Source organism: Diadema antillarum, unplaced genomic scaffold (genome assembly GCF_040938485.1).
Source record: "Diadema antillarum isolate AM-2024a unplaced genomic scaffold, OU_Dant_1.0 seq00000984_RagTag, whole genome shotgun sequence".
Taxonomy (NCBI): domain Eukaryota; kingdom Metazoa; phylum Echinodermata; class Echinoidea; order Diadematoida; family Diadematidae; genus Diadema; species Diadema antillarum.
Window position 1 is genome coordinate 299288 of NW_027271824.1, and position 8894 is coordinate 308181.

Consider the following 8894-nt stretch of genomic DNA (forward strand, 5'->3'; position numbering starts at 1 on the left):
AATAATAATTCTTAATTCTACTGAAATAGTGGTGAATTACCATTTAAAAACAATGACAAGAAAACTGATGAAAACAAATCCGTTAGACAAATTTTATATCCAAAGATTCCATGATAGCACAATGTACGCACTGGCGTCACACCAAATAGATACGCGCGCGCAGCTGTGACCTCCATTGTGACGTGTGACCACATTACTTTTGGGCGATATCGTGATAATGAATACGTATTTTTATCAGATGCGTAAATTATATTTCATTCATTCATATGACAGATATAGATTTGTCAAAATCAGGATTGACGACAATCATGGGGTATGTGTGTGTGCGTGTGTGCGTGTGTGTGTGGGTGTGTATGCAGGGGCGGATCTAGCTTTTTTCCAAGGGGGGGGGGGTTTGAGGGGCTGAGCTGGGTATTGCGAGGGAGCGTAGCGACCAAGCCCGAGCGAGCGAAGCGAGCGAGGGGGGGGGGGGAGGGTGTGGGAGGGGGGTATCCCCCCTCCCACAGTAGGGAGATTTTTCATTTTTAGGGTTGCCAGCTTGCGATTTTAAGCATACTTGCATGCTCTAGTTTTTATCTTTTTTGCCGACCCTGGCTCCGCGGTCCCTGGGTTTGTGATGTCCCAATGGCGATGCAGAGCATCGTCCACAAGGCGATGTCTGTGAGCCGCGTGGAGCCGCGTGGCGTCGCGCCGATTTTTTTTTTTTTTTTTTTTTTTAGCTATTTGAACCCCGTAAGTGATGTTTTCCTGGCATCTACTAACGTAATGGAGAACATAAAAAGCAGTCCATGATATTACGTCTTATTAGAATAAGATCGAATAACAGTTTAAAACAGGCGCGCCGGAAGCAGTTTTGGATTGGGGGGGGGGGGGGGCAAACATTGGACGGGGCTCAAGATTAGACCATGCATAAATGTTACACAATATACACATACACACACACACACACACGCACACGCACACACATCTATTATATATATATATATATATATATATATATATATATATATATTATATGTAAAGTGGCGTGGTCGAAACATGGGGGGAACCATAAAGTAATTTTGACGGTCTGTATGCTTGTGCGTGTGTGCGTGAGCAATAATGGGACTACAATACATTACGGAATGTGATACATTCAACAACGCGGTCATTGAGGAACATTGTAAGTTTTCCTTACATGGATTATGGAATGACGGTGTGAAACGATCGACAAATTATATACTGTCAGCAACATAAGGTGAATGGCATAACAATAAAATGCGAGCGAAATTAAGGGGGGGGGGGGCATCGGGCGCAACTGCTGGCAATTACTGGCAGTAACGTTAGGAGAGTGGCATAACGATTCAATGCGAGCGAGCGAAGCGAGCGAGCTTGAAAATTTTGACATGTTACAGTCCAAAATGTAACTATATCTTTCGCTTTGGAAATTAAGGGGGGGGGGGCATCGGGCGCAACTGCTGGCAATTACTGGCAGCAACATTAGGAGAGTGGCATAACGATTCAATGCGAGCGAGCGAAGCGAGCGAGCTTGAAAATTTTGACATTTTACAGTCCCAAAACTCCCGTTTGTAGCTATATTTTATCTTTCGCTTTGGAAATTAAGGGGTGGGGGCATCGGGCGCAACTACTGGCAATTACTGTCAGCAACATTAGGAAAATGGCATAACGATTCAATGCGAGCGAGCTTGAAAATTTTGACATTCTAGAGTCCAACAACTGCCGTCGTAGCTATGTTTTTCGCTTTAGAAATTAAGGGGGAGGCGCACCGGGCTCAACTGCTGGATGCGAGCGAGCGAAGCGAGCGAGCTTGAAAATTTTGACATTTTACAGTCCAAAAGCTGCCGTTTGTAGCCATATTTTTCCCTTTTATTCATATATGTACATATTTATTTTATTTTCTTTGTTTATTCATTTATTTTTATTATTATTATTATTTTTTTTTTTTTGGGGGGGGGGGCTTTTTGGGGGGACAAAAATGCGTTTTGCCCCCCACTTTTTGGATGGGGGGGGGGGGGGCGGCCGCCCCCCCCCCCCCTGCCCCCCCCCCCCCCCCCCACTTCCGGCGCCTATGGTTTAAAACACAGTTATATCCAGAGTTATCATGTGTTTGGTTATCAATTACCAGATGAGTTGAATATTATTATATCTTCACACAGTATTTGCACTTGAATTGTTTTCTCTCTAGTGTGCGTTCTTTCTTTTTGGTCTAACTCTAACAACATGAGATACAAATGAAAAGTAACTGGGAAAGATACGTGATAAAAAGGTAGATTTAAGACAGTGTAATATATGTTGAATTGTATAGTACCACAACTCTTAAATTAAAGTAAACTCTGCGATGTTGATTATACTGGAGTTCAGGCCAATGAAGTAGAAATGAAAATTAAGTAGAACTAAATGTTGCTTATTCAGCCAATTTAAGGTTGTGCATAAAATTTGAGACTCAAATAAACAAACTTTTCACAGGTGCCACTTGTTATGCTACAATCATACAATTTATTTCGATCTTCGATCTTCACATAAAATCAAGTAAACTATATGCAAGGATTCTACTGTGAAAAAATTGTGGTCAGATGTGAACTCATTAGGTAAGAATTATCATCAGTATACTTGCGACAGTTGGGTCTGAGAGTCATTCAGTACTCAGCTGTTTTCCTTCATGGTTTATGCCCCTGCTACAGTACCAATGAATGCCAACTTGAGACTGATGTCTGCCATAGAATCCAGTCACTCAATCTCATGCGTAAACCATGTACTGTGCATGATGAGTGGCAAGCTTCACATCAACAGCCATGTTCCCGATACTGGAAGTTCGGGAAGAGGAAGCGATGGAGAAAGCGCGGGAAAAGAGGAGGAGGGAGACACGTCGGCCATCTTATTCCTGTGATCACGTCTCAACACAGGAAGTTTTCACAACGTCACCCTGGTCGAAGAGCACTTATTCAGATTCCAACTGAACTCTCCACTCATCGTCTTCAACGCACTTCGAATCATTCCGTACATCGTCATGGCCAACATTCTAATTTTAGGATTGGCCATTGGAATGCACGTTCTATGAACAACAAAACAACTGTGCTCTGTGACCTCATTCTGGATAGTGACTTAGACTTAATGATTATAACTGAGTCATGGCTAAGAGGGGATTTCCGAGATGATCATATCCTCGCTGACATTACCACCACGCTACCTAACTACCACATCCAACATGTCCATAGGCACTCACGTGGAGGAGGTATATGTGTTATTCACCGCACCAGCCTGAAGATCACTCTGAACGATGCTCATGTCTTCACGACATTTGAGCACATGGACCTCACTATTCGCATCTCTCCATCTATAGCTTTCAGACTTTGTGCTATCTACCGTCCACCACCATCCGTGAAGAACAAACTTACCTTCGAAGGATTCGTTCATGAATTTTCTGTGCTGCTTGAATCTGTTCTAGTCCATTGTCATCAGCCGTTGTTGATAGGGGATTTTAACATTCAAGTGGATAACGTCAGCAATAAAGATTCCAAGACCTTCTCTGATATACTCTACTCGGCGGGACTTGTTCAACATGTCACCGTGTCCACGCATCTCGCAGGACACACTCTTGACCTGGTCATCACGCGGAGGGATGGACATCCAATTCTTAGTACATCATGTCTCTCTGGACTGCCATCTGATCATGACGCAGTTGTCTGCTCTCTAAATTTTGCACGCCCCCCTTCATCTAAGAAATTGATTAAGTGTCGCAAGCTGAAGGACATCGATGTGGATCAATTCATTGAGGATCTTAGACTTACCATTGGTGATCTTCCTGATGTTGTCAGCCCGTCAGATCTTGCCCAACAGTACAATCAAGTTGTGCGTGACCTTGTCGATAAACATGCCCCGGAAAAGACTGTACTTCTGTCTTTGAGACCCAATGCTCCATGGTATGATAAGGACGTCAAGAAAGCAAAACGTGAGAAACGACGTGCTGAACGCCGTTGGGTCAAGTCTGAAACGCCAGCCAACAAGGAATTGTACCGCGAGAAGTGTCGATTGTATAATGAAATCTTGTCACACTCCAAGTCTTCTTACCTACAAGGTGAGATAGAGAAACTTGACAATAAAGGACTCTTTCAGTGGATGCAAAAACTGACATCTCCACCATCATCTAGACTGAGTCTGCCAAGTCATGAGTCGGACAAACAGTTGGCCAACGATTTCGGACTATTCTTCTACAATAAGATCCAGACAATAGTGGACAAGTTAGATGGCCATCAAAATGAAATTGAATCCATCCAACGAGAGACCATTCTTGCTACCTTCTCAGAATTCCATCCGGTATCCGAGGATGATGTCATGAATGTTATTAATCAAAGTCCATCTAAATCATGCAGACTAGATCCTGCTCCCACCTGGCTCATCAAGAAATGTCTTGGTGTGCTCATCTCATTCATCACCAGACTTGTGAATATGTCATTGTCTTCAGGGATTTTTCCTTCTTCATTCAAGTCTTCACATGTTACTCCAATCTTGAAAAAACCTCAGCTGGACGTGGACAACTTCGTAAATTATAGGCCAATTGCCAATCAGATGTTTCTTGGGAAAGTGTTGGAACGACTTGCTGCAAGTCAACTACGGGCATACCTTCAAGAACATGAGCTACTACCTCCTCTGCAGTCGGCATACCGTCATGGTCACTCCACAGAAACTGCTCTCCTCAAGGTCTTCAATGACATTTTGCTAGCCTTAGACAATGGACATGAAGTCGTTTTGGTTCTGTTGGATTATTCGGCAGCATTCGACACAATTGGCCATGATACAATGATCCAACGCTTCAGTCACAATTACGGCATTGAAGGAACTGCTCTGACCTGGCTGAAGTCATATTTCGAAAACCGGAAGCAAACCGTCATCATTAACGGCGCAGAATCAGACGAACACCCTCTCTTGTGGGGGGTTCCGCAAGGCTCTGTAATGGGTCCATTGGCCTTTGTCTTGTATACTGGCCCTCTGAGTGAGGTCATCGCGGCTCACAGACATATAAGCCACATGCTGTATGCAGATGATACCCAGTTGTATGTTGTCATAAAACGTAATCATCTAGCTGGCGGTCTTTCATCTATGGAAGACTGTGTGAGGGACATAAAGGCTTGGGCTCGTGGCAACAACATGATGTTAAACGAAAACAAAACAGAAGTCGTCCACATTGTGTCACAATTTCGGAAAAGAATTGAGTCTGTTAGCCTCACCATCGATGGAGCTGTCATAAATGCGTCCAAATCTGCCAGAGATCTCGGCGTTATCGTGGACAACTCCTTGGATGTAAAGGAGCACATTCGCAAGGTGTGCCGGGCTGCTTCTTCTGGCATCTACAGGATCAGGACAATCCGGAAATACCTCAACCAGAGCTCCACAGAACGACTTGTTAATGCTCTTGTAACATCGCACCTGGATTATTGCAACAGTTTGCTCATCAACTTACCTGCATGTCATCTCGCTCCACTTCAGCATATACAGAACACTGCTGCCCGTCTCATCACCTGTACTAGAAAGTATGATCGCATCACCCCTGTCATCCGCAATCTCCACTGGCTGTTAATCCCACAACGAATCAAGTTCAAGATTCTTCTCATCACCTACAACATCATCCATAACCGTTCACCTATATATCTAACTGACCTGATCTCATCGAAACTCAGACCGGATACACACATTAACCTAAGATCATCATCTGCAACCCAACTTAAACTTGGCCCTCGCACCCACAATCGTTATGGTGACCGTGCTTTTTCCGTTTGTGCCCCCCTTCTTTGGAACACTCTCCTTACTCACATTCAGACCTCCACCTCCGTTGACATCTTCAAAAAGAAACTTAAGACTCATTTATTTTTAGAGCAGAATTAATGATTATGTAGGCCCTGTATGCATTTGTAGTAAATTATTTGTTATTCTAAGCTGATTTGTATGTTTGGTTGTTTAGCATTGTAAAGCGCTTAGAAACATGTTGTATTAAGCGCTAAATAAATATTTCATATTATTATTATTATTATTACGTTTTTATGGGATCTCTTTGTGTCATTGAATGACACTTACTCAATGTTTTTGGTACACTGTTGGTCATAAAGGTGAAATATTTTTGTTAGTTTCAATCCTTCCACTTAAATCATTGTAATTTGAATACTTTCAGAGCATTAAAGATGATATTTGGACACAATGTTATTTAATATTTTTTTGGGGACGTGAATTTCCATGATTTATCACAAAGTTGATGAGCCGGTTGATGAGCAAGGGTCCCGGGAACATCCGCTTGTCGATAGGCGATAGCGCTAGGCCGGCGTGTATGTAATGTGCAAATACGTACACTGCATCAATACAATACGCGCGCGCACTGCATGCATCCGATGCAATACCGCGCACCGTCATAAGTGCTACATGCTTGCGCCGCGCACTGCATCATAAATGGGTCTAGATACGTGACGGCGTTTTTCTGTGCGCATCACAGTGATGTGCATAGAAAAATTAACACATGTTCACTTGGTAGTGGGGGGGGGGGGGGGGTTAAAACCTATTGCCCGAGGCTGAGCCTGAGACAGAGTGCTACAGGAACATATTGTATGCGTCTGGACATTATGGTGGCGTTTTCCTATGCACATTATATTTTTTACTTGGCAGCCCAAGGGGGGGGGGGGGGGGGGGGGTTAAACCCCCTAACCCCCCCCCCCCGTAGATCCGCCACTGGTATGTGGAAGTGTACTCTGTGAGAGTCGGGGGGGGGGGGTAGTGGTGGTGTGTAGAACATGTGTTAAAGTCTCAACTGGAGGAGTGCTCTAGCATATGGAAGTGCCTGGATGGGGCGAATGGGGCGAAGGAAAAAAAAATGCATACTTTATATACGCTTATTTTCTCCTGCAATATTTCATTTTCTTTTTGTATTAAATGTATGTATTTTATGTATGTATGGTATAAACTCATGTTAAGTTATTTCATGATTTATATTCTTCATTTATGCACCTCTATCTTTATGTATGTCCGAAAACAAATTTTATGTATATTTTATACATGACAATAAATTATCTTGAATCTTGAATCTTGAATCATTGTCATCTCGTCGTAGTATTTCAAAATAGTAGGCCCTAATCATTCTTCTATAATCATGTTTATCTCTTTTGCAGCAGTTAATGGGATGATTGATGTTGGGCGAATCAACGCTCTAGCAAGTAGAAATTTGCATGACGCAGTACAGTAACCCATTGTGTTAAATTGCCGATTTTCATACGTTCTACAGTGTTGTAAATCGGTTTACTTTGACTGGCAAACACATTTCACTGCATACTATCTTTAGTAGATATGAAACTGTCGTAACACGTGTACATGTATAAAACTTGAATGTGATTGAAATACAGAGTAGTACAGAAATCTTATTATCCTTCTTTGTTTATGTTTTTCATTAAGCTCTAATTGTCATTCCCAGACACTCATATGCATAATTCATACATTTTTCTATTCTTCTAGATTCAAATGATTGTTGTTGTTGTTTTTTTCTTGACTGAGGAAGAAGATATCGTTTATCCTTTATGGGGGGGGGGGGGGGGGTAAGAGATAATAAATGTGACCCCCAGGGCCGGCGCAACGGGGATTGGAGGAGGGGATCGGGCCCCTCCTCCTTTCTTTCTCTTTCCTTTGTTTTTTTTTTTTTGCATAATAGGACCTACATAAAAATACATCGGGTCTAACCACTTGCCCCCACCCTACTTAAGGTGCATTAGCATTTTCTTTCTCCTTTCATTAAGGTGTAATAACTGCACATTATATGTATACACCATATGCCAGCACACACACACAAACACGCACACACACACACATTATAACTATAACATTAATTTCCACAGAAAAAATAGCCCCCCCATAAATTATGTACTACATGTATTGCATCACATGCAATTTCATAATTCTTTATATAAACACATACTTATACACAGTACATGTATGCCCCCATTATAGCGAGCCTGTTTTTAAATCAAATTCAGGTGCCAAAATAATCATTTATATATCTTTAAAAACTTATTTGTTCGGTTATAAAAGAATTTCAATACAACAAAAGGAAAACGGTTTGTCCAGAGGTCTTCATTACAATGGGAGCTGCCAACATACATTTACACACATATAGACACACACACACACACACACACACCCACACACACACACACACACAGAGGTATATTGCAAACACCAAAGAGAAGCACAGTACATGTACAATTGCACCAACAAATTCATGCCTGCTGAAAACTGAACAATGAAGAAGCAAAAACTCCCTTTTTTTTTTTGGTAGTTTATTGATGTTTGTACATGACAAAATATGCTTAACTACAATAATACTGTACAAAATAATCATTTTCATAGACATTTCTTCTTCCTTCTCGGAAGCAACATTTTACATAATTGTATAACAAGGTTGAGTACTCACTGTCAAGGGTAGTCTTACTTGGTTACTTTACACCATCAGATAAAGAGCCACATCCTGATCCTGTATGCAGAATTTCAAGCCTGACACTGCTCCCTATGGCTATGGCCATCAAATACATAACAATGATCTTGTGAAGTTTGGCCTGCCATACATGTTTCACTGCCGTGCACTTAACACAGGAAAAAGTCATTGCAAGTGTACTTGTTATCAATACCTCAATCAAGTCATGGCTAAGACAGGTTCCTCATACCGAAGAAACATGTGTAGAGAAATGAAACAATCAATCTTTTTAAAATTTTTAGAATTCCTGCCTTTTCATCCTTGATACAAAATATGCCAACATACATTAAAGAGCAACACCACTGCTTTCACACTACAGATGTGCTGGTAACTTTTTTTGTTTGGTTTTTCCTTATATGGTTTCTACATACCTTGGTGTACAATCAGAAATAAA